This window comes from Mesoplodon bidens (genome assembly GCF_964165515.1).
Source record: "Mesoplodon bidens genome assembly, chromosome: 3".
NCBI lineage: Eukaryota > Metazoa > Chordata > Mammalia > Artiodactyla > Ziphiidae > Mesoplodon > Mesoplodon bidens.
The window spans coordinates 133,022,352-133,047,997 of record NC_138178.1 but is presented as its reverse complement, the minus strand read 5'-3'; the positions used below and the strand labels follow the sequence as shown (position 1 = coordinate 133,047,997).

Sequence of the window (25,646 nt, the reverse complement as noted above, 5' to 3'; positions counted from 1 at the left end):
CTGGGCTTCCCTGGTGGCGCGGTGGTTGAGAGTCCGCCTGCTGATGCAGGGGATATGGGTTCGTGCCCCGGTCCAGGAAGGTCCCACGTGCCGCGAAGCAGCTGGGCCCGTGAGCCATGGCCGCTGGGCCTGCGCGTCCAGAGCCTGTGCTCCGCAGCGGGAGAGGCCACAACAGTGAGAGGCCCGCCTACCACACACACACACACACACAAAAAGTATATAACTGAATCACTTTGCTGTACACCAGGAACTAACACGTTATAAATCAACTATACTTCAATTAAAAAATAACAATGGATGAAAAATAAGATTATCAAAAAGATATGGCTGAACCCAAAATGAAAATAAATATATCCCTGAGTTAGAAACAATAAAAATTCAAAAGAATAAACCATACAGTACCTAAAATGGAGCACAGGGAATAAAGAATGGGAAAGATGGCTGGATACTGACTCTATAGCAGGCAAATGGTCAGAGAAGTTCAGCTCCCACAGGCAACAGCAACAGAAGAGAAGCAGGTTTGCTGCTTGACACCAAGACGTGGGTATGGGAATAGAATTTGCACAGCTTGGGTGGGGGGTGGGGAGTGGGGGGAGAAGGAAGATGTATGAAAAAGAATCAGGCTGGGTACTTCCCTGGTGGCACAGTGGTTAAGAATATGCCTGCGAATGCAAGGGACACGGGTTCAATCCCTGGTCCAGGAAGATCCCACGTGCCACAGCGGAGCAACTGAGCCCGTGCACCACAGCTACTGAGCCTGCGCTCTAGAGCCCGCGAGCCACAACTACTGAAGCCCGAGCACCCCAGAGCCCATTCTCCACAGCAAGAGAAGCCATTGCAATGAGAAGCCCATGCACTGCAACGAAGAGAAGCCTCTGCTCGCTGCAACTAGAGAAAGCCTGCACACAGCAACGAAGACCCAAAGCAGCCAAAAATAAATAATTTTTTTAAAAAAAGAATCAGGCTGAAAACCTATTACCTATAGCTATATAGCTTTATAGGAGCTCTGAGCCTGGAGAGGAAAGAGGACAAAAATCCAGGTTCACAGAAAATTTTAAATTAACAATAATCCCTTAATATCAAATATCAATCCAGTATTCCCATTTCCCCAACTGCTGTGTAAATATTTTTTCAGTTATTCTGTATTGACTGATGTACAGTAAGTCCCCTACATACGAAACTCAAGAGTTGCGAGCTTTCAAAGATGCAAACGTGCGTTCCATCAACATCAGGCGTGAGTGAAATTGCAGCTTGCCCTCCATCTCCTATTGCTGATGATCCTTCAGCTCTACCATCTCCCACCTCCTCTCCCTCCTCCAATCAGTAACTCTTCTTGCCTGTTCACTCGATGCCAGCCCCTTTATGCCAGCTGTTGTACTATACCGCTGTACTTTTCAATGTACTGTACCGTAAGATTAAAAATGTTTTATTTTTTGTGTGAAAAGTATTATCAACTTATTACAGTACAGTATTATATAGCTGATTGTGTTAGATGGGTACCTAGGCTAACTTGGACTTACGAACAAATTAGACTTGTGAAGACACTCTCAGAACGGAACTCGTTCGTATGTAGAGGACTTACTGTATTTATCTCTTGTCTCCTTTCATTCATCATCCCTGTATCTTTTATTATTCACTTTCTTGCAATTCTTAGAATTTGGGGTTGGAAAAACCAGGCAGTTGTCCTGTAAAGATTCTCAGTATGAATTTTGTTGATGGCATCCCCATAGTGTTAACAAGTTTTTTTGGTGTTTTGTTTTTGTTTTGTCTTCTATTTCCTATAAATTGGTGGTTAAATTTAAAGGTTAGATCAGATTCAGGATTATAACCTGAGGGCAAGACTAAGGCACAGACAGCATGGCATACTTCCAAAACGATGTATCTAATATCTGGATATCTTTTTGTGATATTACCAACTATTGGTGATCTTCACCTAGACACTATTCATTAGGAGATGCAAAATGGTGATATTCTTAAGCCTATCACTGAGACTTCCCTGGTGGCACAGTGGTTAAGAATCCACCTATCAATGCAAGGGACACAGGTTCGAGCCCTGGTCCAGGAAGAACCCACATGCTACGGAGTAACTAAGCCCGTGCGCCACAACTACTGAGCCTGCACTCTACAGCCCATGAGCCACAACTACTGAGCCCACATGCCACAACTACTGAAGCCTGTGCACCTAGAGCCTGTGCTCCACAACAAGAGAAGCCACCGCAATGAGAAGCCTGCACACAATGAAGAGCAGCTACTAGGGAAAGCCTGTGCACAGCAATGAAGAACCAACACAGTCAAAAAATATATAATAAATAAAGTCTATCAATCTTTATTAGAATACATCTATAGAAAGAAACTTCTCTTATTTGGTCACCCTGAGATCCAATTCATATAAGAAAAGTAGGATAAAGGCTTATTTTTCTTCATTTATCAAAACTGTCAAAATAATTAGTTAGCCCAACAGCAACTAAAGTATTTTTTTAAGTTTTAGCATCATTACGAACTCAAGGATTAAACATACTTGACTTGTTTCAATTCATTAGTTATTTTCTTTAAGGATGTTCAAATTGTCCCTTTTTTTAATTTATTTTTTATTGAAGCACAGTTGAATTACAACGTTGTGTTTATTACTGCTATACAGCAAAGTGACTCAGTTACACACATATATACATTCTTTTTCATATTCTTTTCCATTATGGTTTACCACAGGATATTGAATATAGATAGCTCCCTGTGCTATACAGGACCTTGTTGTTTATCCATTCTATATATACCAGTTTGCATCTGCTAATCCCAAACTCCCAATCAAACCCTCTCCTACCCTCTCCCACTTGGCAACCACCCGTCTATTCTCCATGTCCCTGATTGTTTCTGTTCCCAAGATAGGTTGATTTGTATCATATTTTAGATTCCACATATAAGTGATATCATATGGTATTTGTCTTTTTCTTTGACTTACTTCACTTAGTATGATAATCTCTAGTTGCATCCATATCACTGCAAATGGCATTATTTATGCTTCTTTTTTATGGCTGAGTAGTATTCCACTGTATGTAGGTACCACTTATTCTTTATCCATTCATCTGTCGATAGACATTCACATTGTTTCCATGTCTTGGCTACTGTGAATAGTGCTGCTATGAACATAGGTGTACGTGTATCTTGTATCTTTTTGAATTACAGTTTTGTCTGAATATCTGCCCAGGAGTGGGACTGCTGGATCACATGGTAATTCTTTCATTTTCTGCAGAACTTCCATTCTGTTTTCCATAGTGGCTGCACCAACTTACATTCCCACCAACAATGTAAGAGGCTTCCCTTTTCTCCCTACCCTCTCCAGCATGTTATTTGTAGATTTTTTAATGGCCATTCTGACCGGCATGAGGTGGTACCTCATTGTAGTTTTGATTTGCATTTCTCTAATAATTAGCAATGTTGAGCATCTTTTCATGTGCCTATGGGCCATCTGTATTTCTTCTTTGGAGAAATGTTATTAAGGTCTTCTGCCCATTTTTCGATTGGGTTGCTTTTTTGTTGTCAAGTTGTATGAGCTGTTTGTATATTTTGGAAATTAATCCCTTGTCAGTAGCATCATTTGCAAACATTTTTTCCCATTCTGTAGGTTGTCTTTTTGTTTTGTTTATGGTTTCCTTTGCTGTGCAAAAGCTTGTAAGTTTGATTAGGTCCCATGTTTATTTTGGCTTTTATTTCTATTGCTTTGAGAGACTGACCTAAGAAAACATTGGTACAATTTATGGCAAAGAGAATGTTTTGCCTATGTTCTCTTCTAGGAGTTTTACAGTATCATGTCTTATGTTTAAGTCTTTAAGCCATTTTGGGTTTATTTTTGTGTATGGTGAGAGGGCACATTATAACTTCTTTGATTTACATGTAGCTGTCCAACTTTTCCAACATCATTTGCTGGAGAGACTTTTTCCCATTGTATATTCTTTTTTTTTTTTTTTTTGGCTGCTCCACGCAACATGCAAGATCTTAGTTCCCCAACCAGGGATCAAACCTGCACCCCCTACAGTGGAAGCATGGAGTTCTAACCACTGGACCGCCAGGGAATCCCCTCCCATTGTATACTCTTGCCTCCTTTGTTGAAGATTAATTGATCGTAGGTGTGTGGGTTTATTTCTGGGCTCTCTATTCTGTCCATTGATCCGTATGCCTGTTTTTGTGCCAGTACCATGCTTTGTAGTATTGTCTGAAGTCTGGGATGGTTATGCCTCCCAATTTGTTCTTTTTCTTCAGGATTGCTTTGGCAATTCTGGTCTTTTATGGTTCCATATGAATCTTAAAATTACTTGTTCTAGTTCTGTGAAAAAGGTCATGGGTAATTTGATAGGGATCGCATTAAATCTGTAGATTGCTTTGGGTAGTATGGCCATTTTAACAATATTAACTCTTCCAATCCAAGAGCATGGGATATCTTTCCACTTCTTTGTATCATCTTCAATTTCCTTTATTAATGTTTTACAATTCTCAGCATATAAGTCTTTCACGTCCTTGGTGAGGCTTATTCCTAAGTATTTTATTTTGGGGGCTGTGATATTTAAAATCATTGTTTTTTTTACATTCCCTTTCTGATATTTCATTGTCGGTGTAAAGAAACACAACCAATTTCTGTATGTTAATCTTGTATCCTGCTACCTTGCTGAATTCGTTTATCAGTTCTAGTAGTGTTTATGTGGAGTCTTTAGGGTTTTCTATATATAGTATCATAGCATCTGCATATAATGAAATTGTCCCCATTTTGACCAATGGGATCTTACTCAGGATGGCTCCTAGGTTGTTTTGACACTACCCTCATAGTTTTTAGTTGCTCTATTGCTTTCTGACAAGACATTCTAGGAAAAAAAAGAAAGAAACTCGAGTTGCTCTCCTGGCATTCTCACCTTTGTACAATCCCCTCCATTAAGTATGAGTGGGACCTGTGATTTGCTTCTAATCAGTAAAATGACAAAGGTGACAGAATGTTAAATGATTACATATACATAATTATATTACATAAGACTGTAACCCCTGTTAATAGGACACTTTTTCTCCCCTACTGGCTTTGAAGAAAGCAGCTGCCATGTTGTAAGCTGCCTATGGAGAGGGTCATGAGGCAAGGACCAAAGAACAGCCTCCCAGACAACAGCCAACAAGAAACTAACAGCCAACAAGAAACTAAGGCTTTCAGTTGGGCACCCTCCAAGGAACTGAATGCTGACAACAACCAAATGAACTTGGAAGCAGATCTTTCCCCAGCTGAACCTCAGATGAGACCCCTGCCATGGACAACACCGTAATAGCAGTTTTGTGAAACCCTGTAGCAGAGGACCCAGTTAAGGGGGTGGTGCAAATGTGTGTCATTGTAAGCCTCTGAGCTTGTGGTACTACTGATAATTAATATATGCAGGCTCATCTCCTACATTTCCTGCCTTAGACTTGGAAAATGCCCATTCTGAGCACTAGTTTACTTTTATTGTGAAAAGGTATTTAAAGACCACAATGTGAGCATCGAGAGTGCTACTGGATTGGTCACTATTTCTAGGCCTTTTAAGTCAACAGGGCCAGAAAATGCATACATTTTAATAAGTTAAATTACTGCATGAGTGCATACAGATGCTTCTACTCAAATTTAGTACTACAGGGTTTTGGGGGCTTCCCTGGTGGCGCAGTGGTTGAGAGTCCGCCTGCCGATGCAGGGGACACAGGTTCGTGCCCCGGTCCAGGAAGATCCTACATGCCGCGGAGTGGCTGGGCCCGTGAGCCATGGCCGCTGAGCCTGCACGTCCGGAGCCTGTGCTCCGCAAAGGGAGAGGCCACAACAGTGAGAGGCCCGCATACCGCAAAAAAACAAAAAAACAAACAAACAAAAAAAAAACTGGGATTTCCCTGGCAGTCCAGTGGTTAAGCCTTCGCCTTCTAATGCAGGGGGTGCGGGTTTGATCCTTAGTCGGGGAGCTGAGATCCCACATGCCTTGTGGCCAAAAAACCAAAACATAAAACAGAAGCAATATTGTAATAAATTCAATAAAGCCTTTAAAAAATGCTCCACATCAGAAGTATTAAAAAAAAAAAACTACATCTTCTTTAAATAATGCTAAAAGTTTCAGTTTTCAACAAAACCAATATATTCACCCATTTCAATTAGCCCACAATACACACATTACACAGTACTGAAATACAATGTATACATTGCCACCAAAATTATGATTATAATAGTTCAAGACTTGTTTTCCTTCTTTGCCATCCTTCCTGCACTCTCTTCCCAGGGTCTATTCCAGTGGGGAATATCATCAGTCAGTCAAGTCATTGTCTTTTAAAGTCACTTGGCGTAGTTTCACTCTGGTGTCCACCAAGTGAATACATGTAAAATTCATTTATTTTGTTTTACTTTTAATTTTTAGAGATCTAAAAAAAATTTTTAATAATTATGTAAAACATTTACATGGCTCTAAAGTCAGGTCTAAAGAAAAAGGAAAATTCAGAATATAAATAGTGTAGTGATCTTCTACACTATGCTCCTCTCCCCCATAACAAACTGTCATTTTTTTTAGATTTCATTCAGTACTCTTCTAAACATGAGCGTGCGCTCTCGCTCTCTCTCTCTATATATATACACACACATACACATACACGTACACAAACACACACACATCCTTATCTCCCTCTTTCTCAGTACATGATTTCATATTAGAAACACTTCTTTCCACCTTGCATTTTTCTTTTAACTGTCCCAGAATAAACCTAGCTTGCAACTAGAGGAAGAGTGAGCCAGATAGAAACGGTTAAAAAATAAATAAATAATTTGGAGGTGGGGGTGGGAATGATCACTGAGAAAAGCATAAAAAAAAAATTCCACTTAAAATGAACTTAATAAACCAATAATCCAAAACATAGGAAGAAATCTAATGATGAGGGGGAAAAAAAGCCAATAAAAACATGAATTCACACCAGATGGTATTAGTTTTATGAAAGTCTGACAAAAAAATTTTTTTAATTTATTTATTTTATTTTATTTTTGGCTGCATTGGGTCTTCGTTGCTGCACGCAGACTTTTCTCTGGTTGCAGAGAGTGGGGCCACTCCTTGTTGCGGTGCACGGGCTTCTCATTGCACTGGCTTCTCTTGTTGTGGAGCACAGGCTCTAGGCACGCGGGCTTCAGTAGTTGTGGCGCGTGGGCTCAGTAGTTGTGGCTCGCAGGCTCTAGAGCACAGGCTCAGCAGCTGTGGCGCACGGCGTTAGCTGCTCCGCGGCATGTGGGATCTTCCCAGACCAGGGATCGAACCCATGTCCCCTGCATTGGCAGGTGGATTCTTAGCCACTGCACCACCAGGGAAGCCCTGACAAAAATTTTTAAATTTGAACATGTTGAAGATGTCCGAGAGATAAAGGAATCTTTTCATAAAATAGCACAACGGTTATAAAACAAAAACAGAGAACTGAAACAGGCAGGTATATATGAAAAAGCAATTGCAAATCTAAGAAATGAAAATTGTAAATACTGGCATGTAGACTCAATAGACAGAATAAACTCTAGGCTGGACAGCAGCAGAGGAAAAAAGTAAATTGCTACACTGTACCAAATTCACCTGGTATAAGGCATAGAAAAATTTTTTAAAGAAAACTGAAAGAGCAATTAAAATAGACAGAGAATAAACTAAAAGACTCCAACATAGGTCTACCAAAAGAGAAGAAAAGTAAAAATAACAGAAGCAATATTTAAATAGCTGAGAATTTTCCAAAACTGAAGAAAAATCTGATTCCTCAGATTATATGTATACTCTGAGTATTAGCTGGATATAGAGAAATGGTCCACAGTCACAGTGCACTACGGTAAAACTGCAAAATACCAAGCACAAAGAGCTGCAACTTTAAGAAAATAACCAGACTACTTCACAACGAATGTCCATAACAACTTAAGAAAACCACATGCAAACACTGGCTTCCCTGAAATATTTACAAATCTATAATGTCATATGGGGGTTGGGGGAGAGTGAAGACTTCAAAGTTTACTAGATAACTATCCATACCTTAACATTCTTAACATAATTATTTACCTATGACTCTAAAAGCAAGGTGCGGACAATACATAATACTACTAACTCAAAGATTTACTTCAAAGTACCTACTAAATTCACACATTTTAGTCCTTAAAAAAAAAAACTGAAATGCTAAGTAGTGGAACTTTGGAGAAAAGAAAACAGCAGCATAGAAGGGAAGAAACAAAAATCAATCCCTGGGAAAACAACTGTGAAAGGCAACATTGAACTTTATACGACAACATGCAAGAATACCTTTATAACCTTGAGGTAGGAAAGGATTTCTTAAACAAGACACAAAGTACAAACCATAAAAGGGAAATCCTGAGAAATTCAACTAAATTAAAATGTTTAACTTTTATTAACAAAGAAACCATACAAAAGTGAAACAAGCCACAAAATGGGAAAAGACATTTGTGATACATGATCCGCAGAGAATTAGTATTCAGAACACACAAAGAACTCCTATCAAAAAGAAAAACAAACCCAACAGTCATTTCTGAGAAAAGGAAACAAAAATGGCCAAGAAACATTTGAAAAGACATCTCCCCTCAGTAAGCAAAAACGCACAAACTACAAGATATCAATTCAACCCAACAAGCTGTCTAACTTTAGTATTTACCAACATCAAGTACAGTAGACCTTTTAACAACACGGGAGTGAAATGTGACGGTCTTATACACAGATTTTTTTCAATAGTAAATACTACAATACTATACAACGTGCAGTTAGTTTAATCTGCGGATGCCAAACCATGGATCGAGAGGAACAGGGGATATGGACGGCCAACTATAAATTATAGGCAGAATTTCAACTGCACAGTAGTCAGCATCCCGAACCCCACCAAGTTGTTCAAGGGTCAACTGTATAGACCAGAATGTGGAACCATCACATGTATACACTAGTGAGGAGAATAAACTGGTACAATTATATTGGAAAACAACTCAGCACTACCTACAGTAAAGCTGAAAATGTACCTCTCCTACAGTTCAGCAATTCCACTCCTATCTAGGTATAAGGTCCGACACAATTTACTCAAACTGAAAATCTCAACATTAGTGGGTAGCAAAAATCAACTTAGTGGGTCTTGATTAGCATTCCTATGCTTAATGAAACAAACCAGTATCACATGGGGTTCTTTTCCCCAAGAAACTTTGTTACATATGTATACATCTGATAATGTATTGAGTCTCATGACGTAAAATTTATTTCTTATTGTAAGTAGTAACAAAGTTTTTAAAAACACGATACTAGAGACAGTAGGGATGCAAGTGCACCAAGAGACCTATACAAGGTATTCATAGCAGAACTGTTTACAATAGCAAAAGAAAACTGGAAACTACCCAAATGCCCATCAACAGATAATAAACAAGGTGGCAAATATACATACAATGAAATTCCAGGTAGAAGTGAAAGTGAATGAATTAGAGCTATATACAAGATGGTGGAAGAATATTTGGACAATAAAGTTGAGGAGAAAAAGGAAGTTGCAAATAAACTCATACAGAAGGATCCCATTTATAGTGTTCAAAAACAAAACAGAAAAAAAAAAGATACAAAAAGGGATTATACACCACAGTAACTGAAACTATACCCAGAAATGAAAATACCGAATCATATGAGAAGCTTGAGAAATTCACTTCACAGAAATCATGTTCAGCCAACCTGAGATATCCAGGTTAGGAAAACTATGTAAAATAATTATGGAACACATTTCAAATGAACATGACTTCCCAATAAACTAATCAAGTACAGGCCAGAAGCACACAAATGAATTCCACCTGTGCATGGATATTAAAAATTTAAGGGACTTCCCTGGTGGCACAGTGGTTAAGAATCCGCCTGCCAACTCAGGGGACATGGGTTCAAGCCCTGGTCCGGGAAGATCCCACATGCCGCGGAGCAATTAAGCCCATGCGCCACAACTACTGAGCCTGCACTCTAGAGCCCGTGAGCCACAACTACTGAGCCCGTATGCCACAACTAATGAAGCCCACACGCCTAGAGCCCGTGCTCCGCAACAAGAGAAGCCACTGCAATGAGAAGCCCAAGTACCGCATGAAGAGTAGCCCCCGCTCGCCGCAACTAGAGAAAGACCGCGCACAGCAACAAAGACCCAACGCAGCCAAAAATAAATAAATAAAAATAAATTTATTAAAGAAACATTTTAAATGTTCAACAACATAGCATTCAGAACACTGGAGAGCTTTCAAAGTACAGCCTAGCTTGTTCAAATTTACTTCAAAGGTAACTAGATGTAAACATATGCAATCACTAAATAATTTATGTATATATTTCACTCAGAACACTTACATTGCTGATCAACAAGATTAACTAGTACTAAGAAGTACTTTTGCTGAAATTCGTGCATTAAATTTTGTTTTCCATCCCACTCCCAAGAGTAAACCTGAAACCCTTATTCTTTTTTTTTTTTTTTGCAGTACGCGGGCCTCTCAACTGTTGTGGCCTCTCCCGTTGCGGAACACAGGCTCCAGACGTGCAGGCTCAGCGGCCATGGCTCACGGGCCCAGCCGCTCCGCGGCATGTGGGATCTTCGCGGACCGGGGCACGAACCCGTGTCCCCTGCATCGGCAGGCGGACTCTCAACCACTGCGCCACCAGGGAAGCCCTATTCTTGAAGTCTTACTTTTCATGGCATCGCACGTAAATCAACTAGCCATGCTAATGGAGAAGGCAGATGGCACAAATGGCAAGTAAAGCGATTGGCAAAATTAGCAGTAATCCAAGTCAGGAAGATTCAACTTCTAGTCTGAAGTTTGTTTGTTTGAATACATGCAAATTTTAACATTATTAGTTTGACTTTCTCATGATTTGTTTAATCAGTGGTGTCTGAAAGGAATGATATGACTTTCCTAAGTCATTATTTAAGCCTTAAAGGAATGTATTACATGCCTTTCTGTATTTGGACAATGCTTTTTTTAATCATTATTTCTTACTCCAGATCTGTCATTTAAATATGGCTAGATATGGAGAGTTCCTTAAAATACATGATATATCTAGCTCCTCACTTATATGATTGCCATGTAGGTAATTTATAGTTAAATTATGAAGTACTTTTTTAAAAAAATGAAAACTGGGAACTGAAATAATTATATAATATGTCCTATTAAAGTATTCATATTTGAAAAAAAATGACAAGTAAAGCAGAAGGCTCAATGAGTCCCAATCATTTTCAAACATCAGGCAATTGATTCATTCATTAAACTGAGCACTACCTAAGTGTGAGAAATATAGTTCACAGTGGTGAGCAAGAAAGTTCCCGCCTCATAGTGCTTATATCCTTAGAGGTGAAACAGATATCAAGCATACAAATAAACAAGCATATATTATAATGTTAGGTAATAACTGATCATGCAGTGAAGAAAAATAAGGCTGAGACAAAAGAGAACATTCATTTTGGTGATCAGGGATGGCCTTTCTGAAATAACCACTGAGCAATGCCTACAAGATCACACGGCAGTAAAACTCATAATGCAAATACACAGGAAATAAGACTGAAAAATTTTCTTGTAAATTAAGAAGATGATGGTCTACCTATTGCTTTCTCTATAAAACACTTTATAGCATTTGGTTTTAAATGGCTTTTACTATTTTCTCTCTTTGGAAAACTTTAAGTTCTCAAATTTAAGACACTAGCTTTAAGAGTTAATCCTCTAACTCCAGGGGAAAGAAATCTTTATAACTTTAACGTAGCTTTCTAATACCTAACATCAGACAATTGCACATGGACAGTGCCTTACTCTTTTTTTCAGAAAGCATTTTTTTTACATCTTTATTGGAGTATAATTGCTTAACAATGGTGTGTTAGTTTCTGCTTTATAACAAAATGAATCAGTTATACATATACATATGTTCCCATATCCCCTCCCTCTTGCGTCTCCCTCCCACCCTCCCTATCCCACCCCTCCAGGCGGTCACAAAGCACCAAGCTGATCTCCCTGTGCTATGCGGCTGCTTCCCACTAGCTATCTACCTTACATTTGGTAGTGTATATATGTCCATGCCTCTCTTTCGCTTTGTCACAGCTTACCCTTCCCCCTCCCCATATCCTCAAGTCCATTCTCTAGTAGGTCTGTGTCTTTATTCCTGTCTTATCCCTAGGTTCTTCATGACATTTTTTCTTCTTAAATTCCATATATATGTGTTAGCATACGGTACTTGTCTTTCTCTTTCTGACTTACTTCACTCTGTATGACAGACTCTAGGTCTATCCACCTCATTACAAATAGCTCAATTTCGTTTCTTTTTATGGCTGAGTAATATTCCACTGAATATATGTGCCACATCTTCTTTATCCATTCATCCGATGATGGACACTTAGGTTGTTTCCATCTCCAGGCTATTGTAAATAGGGCTGCTATGAACATTTTGGTACATGACTCTTTTTGAATTATGGTTTTCTCAGGGTATATGCCCAGTAGTGGGACTGCTGGGTCATATGGTAGTTCTATTTGTAGTTTTTTAAGGAACCTCCATACTGTTCTCCATAGTGGTTGTACCAATTCACATTCCCACCAGCAGTGCAAGAGTATTCCCTTTTTTCCACACCCTCTCCAGCATTTATTGTTTCTAGATTTTTTCATGATGGTCATTCTGACTGGTGTGAGATGATATCTCATTGTAGTTTTGATTTGCATTTCTCTAATGATTAAAGATGTTGAGCATTCTTTCATGTGTTTGTTGGCAGTCTGTATATCTTCTGTGGAGAAATGTCTATTTAGGTCTTCTGCCCTCAGAAAGCATTCTTATGAAACAGCTCAATGTATGAGAATGGGCTCTAGGGTCAGAATATCTAGTTCAAATTCAGGTTCCTCCTTTTATTTGCTCTGTGTCTTTGGACAAATTATTTAACCTGCCTCCCTCGTTTCCACCAAATACTATCTATCTCATAAGGTTGCAGAGAGGATAAATATGATACTGTACATAAAGTATTTACAAAGCCTTACAACAAATAAGCACTCTAATGTTAGCTATCACTTATGTAGCAACTACTAAGATAATATAAGCAAGGCAAATGAGTTTCCTGCAAGTAAATCCACACATACAGTAAGTGGTATTAACTAGCAAAGCCAAATTCAAACCCAAGTTCTTCAGACTCCCTAGCACCCACACTCTTTCCACTTACACCACACATTATATAATTAAAGAACGGAGCAATAAGAAACTTGCACAAACCTCAGAATTAATAAGGTCTAAGACCTGTAGGTCTCCTAACTAGTGACTTCCAGACCAGACTGCTCCCTTGGCAACTTAAATGACTCATATGTAAGAATAAATAATGATCATCCCACATTTTCCAGTGAGAATGTAGCATAACACCAGGTCTCTTGACAGACAATGTAATTACTAAAAATCATATAAGTTCTGATAACTAATTGCAGACGTCACTCAGAAACAAAAATAAAGAAATGTGGATAAATGACATTCTCCTCTAGTAATGGCAGGCAGCTAGGATCCTATGGCCCCCATGAAAACTATTCAATATGGAAGCTATCTTAAAGGACCTCTCACTGGATTAAATGACATTTCTCCCCTTGGTTAAAAATACATGGGCTAGTGTCTACAGAAAGCTAAATGCTTCTGGCTAGCAACCTACTCACCCATACATTTGCTTATTTCTATAAATCGCTTAAATGACAGAATAAAGACAAAGCTGTTATTTCTACGAAAAATAAGTTAAATCCTTTGGAAGGCCTTGATAAGGACTGGAAAAATCTAGAATGATTTTGAAGTTCGAATGTTTCATTACACTAAAAAAAAGCAATACTAGAAATTACAGACAATGCTTTTAAGGAATGATGTATAGAAAAAAGATCAGGAGACCCCCTACTCAAAGACAAGAGATTGATCCAAATAAAAAGAGAGGCAAATAAAAGTAAATGCTTAAAATTAAAACAAAGTGCACAGATACCTCGAGTTCTTGCTTTAACCAACTTTTTAAATTACCTAACTAATGGTCCTAATCACGTGGGACAGGTAAGACGGTCTCCGCCACATTCAAACATCACTCCCTCCACCAAGGGGTTCCCAAAGGTTCCCTGCCATTTTTCTTCTGCTCTCTGACTGCTCCTAGGAAAGGAGCAAACTGAAAACTACATGTGTCCAAAAATGAGGTATGCATCACAGTAAAAAAAAAAAAAACAAAAAAAACACTGCAGGATAAAGATTTTAATTCACTTGTAATGAACACATCTTTAATAAATCTTTATTGAGTGCCTGTTATATGCCGAGCAGTGTCCTAAACCCTTAGAATCCATCAATAAACAAAAGGAGACAAAAAGCCCTGTCCTCATAGAGGTTACATTATGGCGTACCTCTGGGGCAGAGAGAAGAGATAATAAACACGATCAACAAGGGAATTATATAGTTTGTTGAAAGGTAACAATTGCTATGTAAAACAGAACAGGGTACAGAGATCATAAGTAGGGAAGTGCAGCTTTAAATAGAAGGCAGATCGTTTTGAAAAACATTTCAAGAGCAAAGATTTGATGGAGACAAGGCAATCAGTCATGTAGATACCTTACAGAAAAAATGATTGAAGGAGGGGTAACAGCCAGTGTAAAGGCTCTAAGAAAGCTGAAATAAGCAAGAGGCAGAGTAGTAGCTAACTTGGGAGAGGTAAGGGAGGATGGGGAGAGTAGGAGTATCCAGATTCTGTAAGACCTTGTAGACCATAAGTACTTTGGATTTTACTCTGCATATGGGAAGTCACTGCAGGGTTTTGAGGAAAGAAGTGGTATGATCTGGTTGCTCTGTTGAAAAAGACTGTAGAGAGCTAGGATAGAAGCAGAGAGACCCATTAGGAGGTTAACTGCAGAAATCTAGGCAAGAGAGAGAAGATTGGTTTGGACTAGCCTAATGAGCAATGGAGGTGGTAAGAAGTGATTTGATTCTGGATATATTTTCAAGGTAAGATTGAGCCACGAATGCCAAGTATGAATGAGATAAGTCAGGGATGACTCCATTTTTCTTTTCACCTGAATATTAGATAGAGCTGCCATCTAATAAGATGGATTAGCCTGCACCTACGGCAGGTTTAAAAAGGAACATGGAATTTTAGTTTGAGTTTACTACTTCACATCCAAACAGCAATTCAGAACAGGTTGTACAGAATACAGTAGGTAAGTCTGGGCTGAAGATATAAAAATGGAAGCCATCAGCATATAGGTATTTAAAGCCATGACACTGGATGAGATCACCAGAGGAGTATAAAAAGAAAAGTGAAGCAAGGATTGAGCACTTCAAGAATGAGAACGAATCATAAATACAGAATGAGCAGAGCAATTAGTGAGAAGAGAACTCCAAAAAGCAATGTCCTGGAAGGAGGGGAGTATAAACAATTCATTTAAGTTCCACTTAGTGTACAAATCACTTTGCGGAAACTAGACTTGAGGTTATTAGTTCTTAATCAGCCTGTAGTAGTTAAGGTGATAGGTGAAATACTAAAGCACAACTTTTTTAAAAGGAAGTCACTTCTTACACATTTCCTAGGAATATTAGATTTCCTACTGGGGTCATTACTAAAACTATTCTTAGTACTAAAAGTATACTATTTTGCCTATTTTATCTTTTTAAGATAAAACCAATTAAAACGTATATCATTTTAAAAAATAATTTTAAAAGCCTAAATAACACTGCAATCAAACTCAAAGACCGAAAAAAACATTTAAACACCAATTCAACACCCTGCCATGCAAACAGTTATAAACTGTCATTATTTTTCTCTTTCTAGAGCTCAGATACAGAAGGTTAAGTTAAATCAAACTCCTTAGTTATTGTACTAAAGGTTTTTCCTCTTTCTGTTTAATTTTCTGTTTATAGAAAAAAATAGCTTACATTCTTATCTAAACCAATGTTTAACCTGTGCTTTGTACGTAAACTACATTTTTAAGATGAGAACACCCAAAGTCATGTTCACAAAAACTGAAAGAGGAAGCAATGAAACTCAACTTTATTTATGCATAAAAGTGATCATTTCTAAAGAAACAATTACTTGCTTCTAGCCTCTAAGTATTCTCTGGATTTCCCTTCAAAATAACTAAAAACATAAACAGTACACAGAAAAAGCAGCTTATAAGATGTTATCCTCAAACGTTCGAATGTTCTTGAAAAGCATAGTCTCTCTTCATTTCCTTTTTACACATTAGGTCAGATTCCTAAGAAACCCATACCATTACGTTTATTAACAACTTAAATTTTTTACAAAGTATTGTGAGATCTTTTAGATTAAAACTTTCTTTGCTATAAAAAATTATAATAAGTATGCAATTAAAAATACACCTTCCATACATTTCAAGTAAAACTCAGGATAAGTTACCAACAGTATCAATCTTAACACAAGTCCTTTAAAGTTAAGCCTCAAAAAGCCTTCACTTCTCAGGCCCTTTATAAAAGTCATACTGACTGCCCTTTAACATCTAATTATTAAAATGTTCTCCCCACTAAAAGCAGGTTAAAGCCTACAAACTGGAAGGAGGCTTGGAGTGAGAGACAGATGAAAACACTTGCATCAAGCAGAAGAGACTATGATATTAAAGGAGAATACAGAAAAAACTAAACTGGAAACAAATTCATAAATTAATGGCTCTTCATAATGTTGACCCTGAGCCATCAAGAAAGGGTTATATAATACTCAATATCCTTTATAATTGTAAAGTGTTTAATATTTTTAAGAAAAAAATTCATCAGGCTTTGTTATATTTTAAGTTTCAGATGAATCTTACAAAGGTAAATAGAACACTTCACTCTCTAAGTGCACCTGATAGAGCTGATTACACTGCTAAGGCTGAAAAATTAAAGAGACATTTCTAACTCAATGTTGGGGGGAGGGGAAGGGGGTGAATTAATGAATTTTCCTTAGAATCTACAAACAATAAACCCAGTTATTTCTTGTTAGATCCCTGAACAAGAGGATGTGGGGAGTCGGGGGCGGGGAGGGGGCTTGTTTATCAGAGAACACATTAAATAGGAAAGTATTTATAGCAAGGTATGTCTACCCAAAACACAGAGCAACTCCAGAATACTACAGTGTTATTCTTGGGACAATCATAACAGTCTCATCAGCAACTACTTTAGCCAGACTGGAGACAGTGATGCCATTCACCTGCTAGGTGAGGTAAGAAGTGCAACCTAATTAACCAAGAATTCAAACTTTAAGACAATTCCGAGTGCTTAGTTCACCCCAAGGTGTTTACCTTTAGCAGGCTACGGGTGTCTAAATTTCTCAAGGGTTTCCACAAAGCGTCTCAAAAAAAGCACAACTTTGAACAGTTAACTTCAACAGCAGCTTTTTAAGCAGTGCTTATTCAGATACCTGCTAAGGAATCCTTTTCTGGAATAGGCGCAACCATGAATTTAGATTCCTGCTTCCTCCCACAAGGAAGAGCTAAGATTAAACAGCCCGCTCTTGAACCTAATCAGGCTGCAGCTGGCCGAGGTTAGGATGCCGCTCCCCGCGTCTGGGGATGCCGGTCTCTGGTACACATGCTGCCTCACGACCGACGCGCGGTGCTGCACATGCCACACCAGTTGTCGGATTACCGTACGACCTTTCTAAACTGCCGGTTGGGTTTTCTGCCGAGGTCCCCAACGCCAAAAATCTCATTGTTGGAAACTGAAGGGGGGAGGGGGAATCAGTAAGGAAGACACACCCCTCAGGGAGAGGAAGGATAACTTCCCCCGTATCGCGGGCGGTCCACAGATTTTTCCAAACTCTGCCCTCACGCTGCTTTCCCATGCCCAAGCCCCCCTCTCTAGGACCCGGGGGCGAGCACAGGGCGGCGGGAGGGGGCACTGGAAGGGCCGAACGCCGCTTCACCAAGTACCCCGAGAGCGGCGAGGGCTGGAATTCCAGCATGGCGTAAGCGTGGGCCAGCTCCCGCCCAGGGAGGCCTCCGGGGACGCGCTCCCTCTGTCCACCGGCCGAGGAGGCGGTAATCCGCCTTCCTTCCCGGGGGCCCTCACGCCCAACTAAAAATAGGTGTCTCGGTCACCCCAGGGCCCTCTCCGGCCGACCTCGCCCTCCGGAGACGTCCTCGGACGAGACGCCGCGGCGGAACCGGGATCGGGCCCGCGGCGGCCCGGCGAGGCCGAGAGGCCGCTCGTAGCCCGCCCGCCTCGGTGGCCCGGCCCAAGCAGGAGCCCGGCGGCGGCGACCCGACGCTCGAGGCCTACCCGGCGGGGGCGGCGGCAGGCAGTGTCCCGGCCCCACGGCCGCAACCCCCCCCCCCGCCCGACGCGGCCCTCCCGTCTGCCTGGGACCCCCCGGCCGGCGCAACCCTCCCCTCTCCGCGGTACCCGCGGCCGGAGCCCGGACCCGGCGCGGCCCGCTCTCCCTTACCTTGCGCGGCCGGGGAAGGATACCGGAAAGACGCGGCGGCGCCAGCAGTACAGCCCGGGCCGCCTGCTCCGAGTGGCCGCCGCCGCAGTAGCTCAGGTACCGTCGCGCCGCCCGGCAGGAAACGCGCGGTTTGGGGCGGGGCGGCCCCGGCACGTCCCGGCGTCTGGGCCGGCAGTGCCCGGAGACCGGCCCCTTAAAGGGACAGGCGTCGCCGCCTCGGCCCCCGCGCGCTCTCCTGCGCGCTCGGGTAAGTCCCAGCGTCCGGCGGGCTCGGGATTTCGGGGCTTTCCTCCCGAGATAACGTCCCGCAGCTAGGTGGAAGGTGGAAGCTCTGGGGCTCGAGGCGCAGCGGAGTTCCCTTCGTGCGGGAGCCCTGTTCTGTCTCTCTCTGTCCTTCCCCCAAAGCTGGTTTCGTCTTGCTTGGCCCTCCAACCTGGCCCCTGAGGCTGGATTTTTTTTTTCTCTCTTCTTTATGATTTTCCTTTTTCGAATTTCTGAATTTTATTTTATTTATTTTTTTATACAGCAGGTTCTTATTAGTTATCCATTTTATACATATTAGTGTATATATGGATTTTTTTAAAAAAAACCTTAAGCAAATGGTACTCGATTTCACCCAGCCCTCCCAGATTCCTCCCCAGAAATCACTAGAAAACGAAATCATCCGTTCCTCTGTCTCCAGAGTTTCTCTCTGAATTCTCTTTCGGGCAGCCCTGGAGCCAAAGAGAGAGAGAAATTTTAAACGGACCCGAATAAATTGTGTGCAAATATTGTGAAGCTGTTGTGTCTGCCAGCCGATGGCCATTCATTAAGCCCCGGTAAATAACTGTAAGCTGCAGAGGAAAGGAAAGGTTGGCCAGAATCCCTGCTTATTAGTTTGCTCTTTGCTAAAAGAATGATAGCTATCTTCCTGGTCCACTGGCAAACGAGATGTGTTTATTACTTACTGCTTATCAATCTCTCGCAGAATGCTAGGCATTGTCCAGAACATATACAAAACACCTACAGGCTCTCCTCAAATGATGTGAGAGCTCAAAATAATTCAAAACCTTTTAGAGGGTGGATAGAGACATAAAATTAGGACTCATCACTAACACCTCCCGCTACATACTGACAAAAGGGAACAAGACCAATTTTTAAGTATTGAACGTCAGAACAGTTCCTACACCACCAGGGTCACCTTTATATGGGCTGGCTAAAAATGTACTGTACATCTGTATTCTAATTATTTTTTGTCAGAGCTTTCTAGAGCACCTCCAAAGTACACATGAAAACTGAACAGTATGTGGTAGCCTGAGATGCTGAGAATTCTGCCAGTCTTCAGCCACTGTGTTCTCCAATGATGCATTCTGTCTTATTTTAACTCCAGAAGCGCCACCCTCTTTTTTCTTTCTCAGTAGGGTTACTCAGCACCTCAGCGGTTCCAGTGCCCTCAAAGCAATCTATCTCTAAACCTCTGACTGTCTCCTGAGCCTGTGATAAAGGATCCAGCTTCATTGAAGAGGGTAGCCATTAGTCTCTTAATACAAAGAGGGGAAATGTATCATTCCTATAAAGGACTCTTGATTAGCCTACAAACAACCATCTAATTTCCTCTGGTTGGTACTAAAGCAGATTTTAGGTTAGAATTTAAAAATTCTATCATTTTTATGATTTCAGTAAAACCTCAGTGTCATTTTAGAAACAGTAATTTTTAGGTACATTTGTACATAAGACAAGAAGTGGATGGAACTTAGGGACATGTTTACCCTAAATATACCACTTCTTATGGTCAGGGATCACTTATTTTTGTGTTCCATAGTTTGAAGCAAAAAAAGCATAAATGGGGCTTCCCTGGTGGTGCAGTGGTTGAGAGTCTGCCTGCCGATGCAGGGGACACGGGTTCGTGCCCCGGTCTGGGAAGATCCCACATGCCATGGAGCGGCCAGGCCCGTGAGCCATGGCTGCTGAGCCTGCGCGTCCGGAACCTGTGCTCCACAACGAGAGAGGCCACAACAGTGAGAGGCCCGCATACCGCAAAAAAAAAAAAAAAAAAAAGCATAAATGTGTCAGCTATTTCAACTTCTCTGAGTGATTGAACTTTGACTTTGAAAGGGAAGTGCCTGGATACTTCATTCTTCAGTATAAGCTTCATATTTATTCACGTAAAAACAAAGACTTACTAGAACTGTTATGCATGATAAGCCCTGTTAGGAATTAAGACCTGCCCTCTAAGTTTTGAAGTATAGTATAATATAATATCATTAACTATAATTAACAGATATAATTAACCTAAGATATAATTAACCTTGGTTGCTGCTTACTACTCTCTGTTACTGAAGCAGCAACTAACTTGCTAAAAAAGATTAGCACTCCCAACATCTGAGGTATCTCTAGTGGTTAACAACTAAGAAATTAAATTTTATTGAAAATGATAAAGTGTAACACTATTACCTGAAGAGTATTCCCTTCTTGCTAGCTCTCTCTTTCTCAAGTGCAATTTACTGGCGATTGCCTTCTGACTTTTAGCGTGTAATAACTCTTTTTTCTAATTTTGGAAAAGTTTTAAAGACACACAGTACCTATCTCTCTAGCAGATAGAGAGAAAGCAGGCTATTCCTGTTTTTTCCAGGGAAGATTTCCCAGAAGTGGTGAGTTCCGTAGAGATTTGAGTAATATATGAGTAACATATTACACATCCTACTGCACCATTTCAGGGATGGCAGAGATGAAAGTATAATAGAAGCATTTCACAGAACTAAAAGAAAAAGGAAGATTCCAGGTCCACCTTTTCCACCCAAATAATGGAGTGGTGAAGTTTATACAAACATCTGCAACTGGAGATCTAGATGTAATCAGCTATTCTAACAAAATATCTGGCACATAACTGTGCTTATGAGAGGTCTGCATTGTTCCTGTTGACATGTAATCTCTTCAAACATATGGCATTCAAATGCTTTCATAACAGACTAAAGGTGACCATAAATCATTTGCCACTCTTTACATGGACAGGTGGGATCTGTGCCCCTCCTTTTGATTCTGGGAAGGCTCTGTGACTGACGTGACTAATAGGATATGCCAGAAGTAATACTGTGCCAATTTCTGGGCCCAGACTGTAAGAGACAGGCAATTTCACTTCCTGTCTCTTGGAACCATTGATCTTAGAGCCCTAAGCTGCCATGTGAGAAGTCCAGCTACCTTGCTGGAGAGACCATGTGGAGAGGCCTTGAGACTACATGGGGAGGAAGAGAGAACCAGCTGGGCCCAGCCTTCCAACTGTCCCCACCAAGGTGCCAGACATATGAATGAAGGCTTCTGGAGCCCCAGACCACCCATGCCACAAGCTAAATACGACTAAGTGATGCCAGTCAGTACTACACAGAGCAGAAGAACCACTCAGCCAAGCCCTACTTGAATTTCTGACTCCATATAATTTTTATGATTTTTGGATGGTTTGTTATGCAGTAATAGATAAGCAGCACATCTTTCTTCCACTTCTAAATAGCTGCAAGAAATCTTAGTCTTATTTAAGCAGAAGGGAGTTTCCACTTTGCCCATACAATCCCAAGACATCACTGGGGACTTTCAAGGGAAATTTGGGCAGGAATAAGTAGGGAGGTAAAACTACTTTGTAGCATAATTTAACATTATTGAAGGCACCTTCGTGTCTTCTATCTTCAAAGGCTGCCAGTGATTGGAAACTGGTGGATTAAACGAGGAAAGAGGAGCCAGTATTTCTTCCGCATATGCACGGTGCAGGTGTTTAACGTAATTAGCACACACGATTGTCCACACAACCCCATAGGACTAGGCTTACACTGAATAACTAACTACCTCAAGAACACAGAGCTCAAAAACCAGCACCTGGGGCTTCCCTGGTGGCGCAATGGTTGCGAGTCCCCCTACCGATGCGGGGGACACGGGTTTGTGCCCCAGTCCGGGAAGATCCCACATGCCGCGGAGCGGCTGGGCCCGTGAGCCATGGCCGCTGAGCCTGCGCGTCCGGAGCCTGTGCTCCGCAACGGGAGAGGCCACAACAGTGAGAGGCCCGCGTACCCGCCCCCCCCACACACACACACACCAGCACCTGAACCCAGACCTATTTGATTCCAATTCCCATGCATGTGCCACTGCAACATGTTGACTCCCAAAGTATAAACTTTTAGGTACACAAACAAAATGTGAGTTTTCATTTATGTATAGGATTCTCTTACTTATGATATCTTTTTTGTCATTAGCATAAACAATGAGCAGATAGATAACACTAAATTAAATCAACAATATTAAATTGGCTGCCAGCCAGCATCATGTAAACTCTTCTAACCAAAATAATACAGTATTGAAATATGTACATTTTGTCCAAATACACCTAGGAATTGGAAGAAACAATCTTTAAAGTCTCTTTGATTCTTTTTTTATTTTTTTTTGGCCTTGCCTTGTGGCATGTGGGATCTTAGTTCCCCCATCCAGGGATCAAACCAGGGATCTTCACAGCACTCTTGAATAGTGGATACTACGCTTTTACTAATAAGAGATCTAAATAATGTGGAGGGTAAAAGAAGATTAACTTGTAGTCCTCATGTGAGAAGTTTTATTTGTTTAGTAAGTTAGATCAGTTGATTAGTATTAGCTATTCAGTGAGGCCTAAATAAAAAATGTGGTCAACATACTGCTGCTGCTTAGTGTCACATAAAGAAAAGAAAAAAGAGTGACTCTCTTTCACCACTGCTGCCCATACAAGCTTCACCCTAACCAGGCAAGTTGCAGGGATGAATCTTGGCCTGAGGAATCAGGCAAGAGAACATGGATATTTCAGTATAACTGTCACCACTCCTGCCCAAATAATGTTTAAGAGTATGACCTGGTGAGGGCAGGTCAGTAGCAACAAATCGAACAAAGTCAGCAATATTTGCAACATATACAGCAGCATGTTAGGTGTTTAAATATAAAACATGCATTTAAAAGTGTGTGTCCTGCAGAATGGTGCCTGCTTTTTAAACCACACTTCTGGGAATTCCCTGGTGGTCTATGGTTGGGACTATGCTCTTTCACTGCTGGGGGCATGGGTTCAATCCACTGATCAGGGAACTAAGATCCTGAAAGCCGCATGGCACGGCCAAAAAAACAAAAAAAAACACAGTTCTATTTGCTTGTTCATATTCAGCTCCTCATGATAACTCTTAGATTCCCAGCCAGTCCTTGCCCAGTGTTTTTCCTCCCTGTAGTATGACAACCCTGTAATTAACCTTTCTCAGGCTTAGTTCCATTTATTTCTGACCACATCTCCAATTTACCAACTTCCTTTGATCCAGGTCAACAATTTTTAAAAGCCACCTTTTGGTACTTCCATATATTGTTTTGGAAGTCTTATATTTATGAGAGAAGGTAAACAGACTGCAATCTCTATTACAAATCATCATTCTGTGAAGGCTGTAGAATAATTCTTCTGGATGCTGACTCTCATGACACAGACCTCTGGATGTCAGCCCTCTGAGCCTCCTCAGGGACTGCAGTCCATCAACAATGCCCTTTCTGTCTGAATCTTCAACCTTTCCCTCTCCATCAGCCATTCCTGCATTCAGGGATCTCTCCACTTAAATGAGGGGGAAAATATTCAAACTCCAGGCCCCCCCATCTACCCCATCTCCTACAAAGCCAGGTTTTTGATTGATTCTTGGATTGGTTAAGATGCAACTTACTTGACTATATTCTCACTACCCATTCACTCTGCCTTATACTCCGGTAACCTGCTTCTGCACCCACAACTGGATTCTGAAACACTTCTCATTGAAGTCACCAATGATTTCCCTGCTGCTAACTCCTCTCTGTCACATGACACCACTGATTACTTCTTGAAAGGCTTCTCTTTCCTTGACCTCAGTGACCTCACAAACATGGCTCTTCTCTCTCTTTTCCTTCTATGTAGGTTGAAGCTCCTCAGTCCCTTTTTGAATTTGTCTTCTCTATCTCTTTTGTGTTGATGTCCCTCAGGTTTCCAGCCTTGTCCCTCTATTGTCTCACTCTGCAGTCCCTCTCTGGTCTTATATTACAATCTATATTCCCAAGCAAAGACCAGTGTCTGCATTTTGCAAGCCCTACCATTAAGGAAAAGGCATCTGTATTAGTCTGAATTCTTCAGAGAAATAGAACCAATTTTTTATATATGCACATGATTGTGGAGGCTGAGAAGTCCAAAATCTTGAAGGTGGGCAAGGCAGGCTGGAGACCCAGGGAAGAAAGAGTGTTGCAGTTCAAGTCCCAAGGCAGTCTGCTGGCAGAATTCCATCTTCTTCTAGAAGGTCAGGTTTTGTCTTTTAAGGCCTTCAACTGATGGAATGAGGCTCACCCACATTATGGAGAATAATCTGCTTTACCCTAAGTCAGCCAATTAAAATGTTCATGTCATCCAAAAAAAAATTCTTTCACAGAAACATCTGGAATAATGTTTGACCAAATATCTGGGTACTGTGGCCTAATTAGTTGACACATAAAATTAACCATCATGGTATCTTTGGATTCTGTAGGCAACACATACTACATTTGGGTCTGCTACTCTAACTCATTTTCTGGGAAACCTGTTAGGCTATGAATTTTGGGCCCAGATCAAGAAAGAACTCTAGCAGGTCTAAGACTCATGTGCCCTATGGTCAATTGAGACTTGTGGCCAGCAGATCCAACACTGAAAATGAGAATACAATGTAAAGACACTGGCAAGTCTCAATAGGAGAAGCATAGTGCAGACTTTTAGATTTTGGGGTATGCTGGCCATTGTCCTCTAATTAAGATCAAGTACTTGACCATGGAACACCAACTGTCCAGGTGACCTGAGCTGCCTATTATGAACTGGGTGTAATCTAACCCATCAACCCATAAATTTGGGAGTGGGAAAAGATGTTCATCATCAGAAAGATATGGTTTATGCAAGATCTAGGTTAAACAGGTTCATAATTCATTTGTGCCTTCAGAGAAGGCACAAATGAGCTACGAACAAGTGGTTAAGACTGCCACACCATCTACTCTAGTACCGCCTGTCCTTCATTCACACCTATGGTCTCATAAGAAATTCCACCTGGGACTTCCCTGGTGGTCCAGTGGCTAAGACTTCACGTTCCCAATGCAGGGGACGCGGGTTCAATCCCTGGTCAGGGAACTAGATCCCGCATGCCGCAACTAAGACCCGGTGCAGCCAAATAAATAAATAAATATTTTTTAAAGTATATTAAAAAAAAAAGAAATTCCACCTGATCAAGGAAGGAAAAACATTGATCCTGGTT

The 25,646-nt window shown here is 40.9% G+C and overlaps 1 protein-coding gene across 7 annotated transcripts in view; it reads right to left on the bottom strand.

The window, feature by feature from the left end:
* KTN1 (kinectin 1) overlaps positions 1-18,529 on the bottom strand; it is a 120,363-nt gene extending 101,834 nt beyond the window's left edge. For all 7 annotated transcript variants that reach the window (XM_081229082.1, XM_081229081.1, XM_081229083.1 and 4 more), the window contains exon 1: positions 18,394-18,529. The gene's annotated coding sequence lies outside the window, so the exon portion shown is untranslated. The remainder of the gene's footprint in view (positions 1-18,393) is intronic.
* Positions 18,530-25,646: the final 7,117 nt, after the last annotated feature.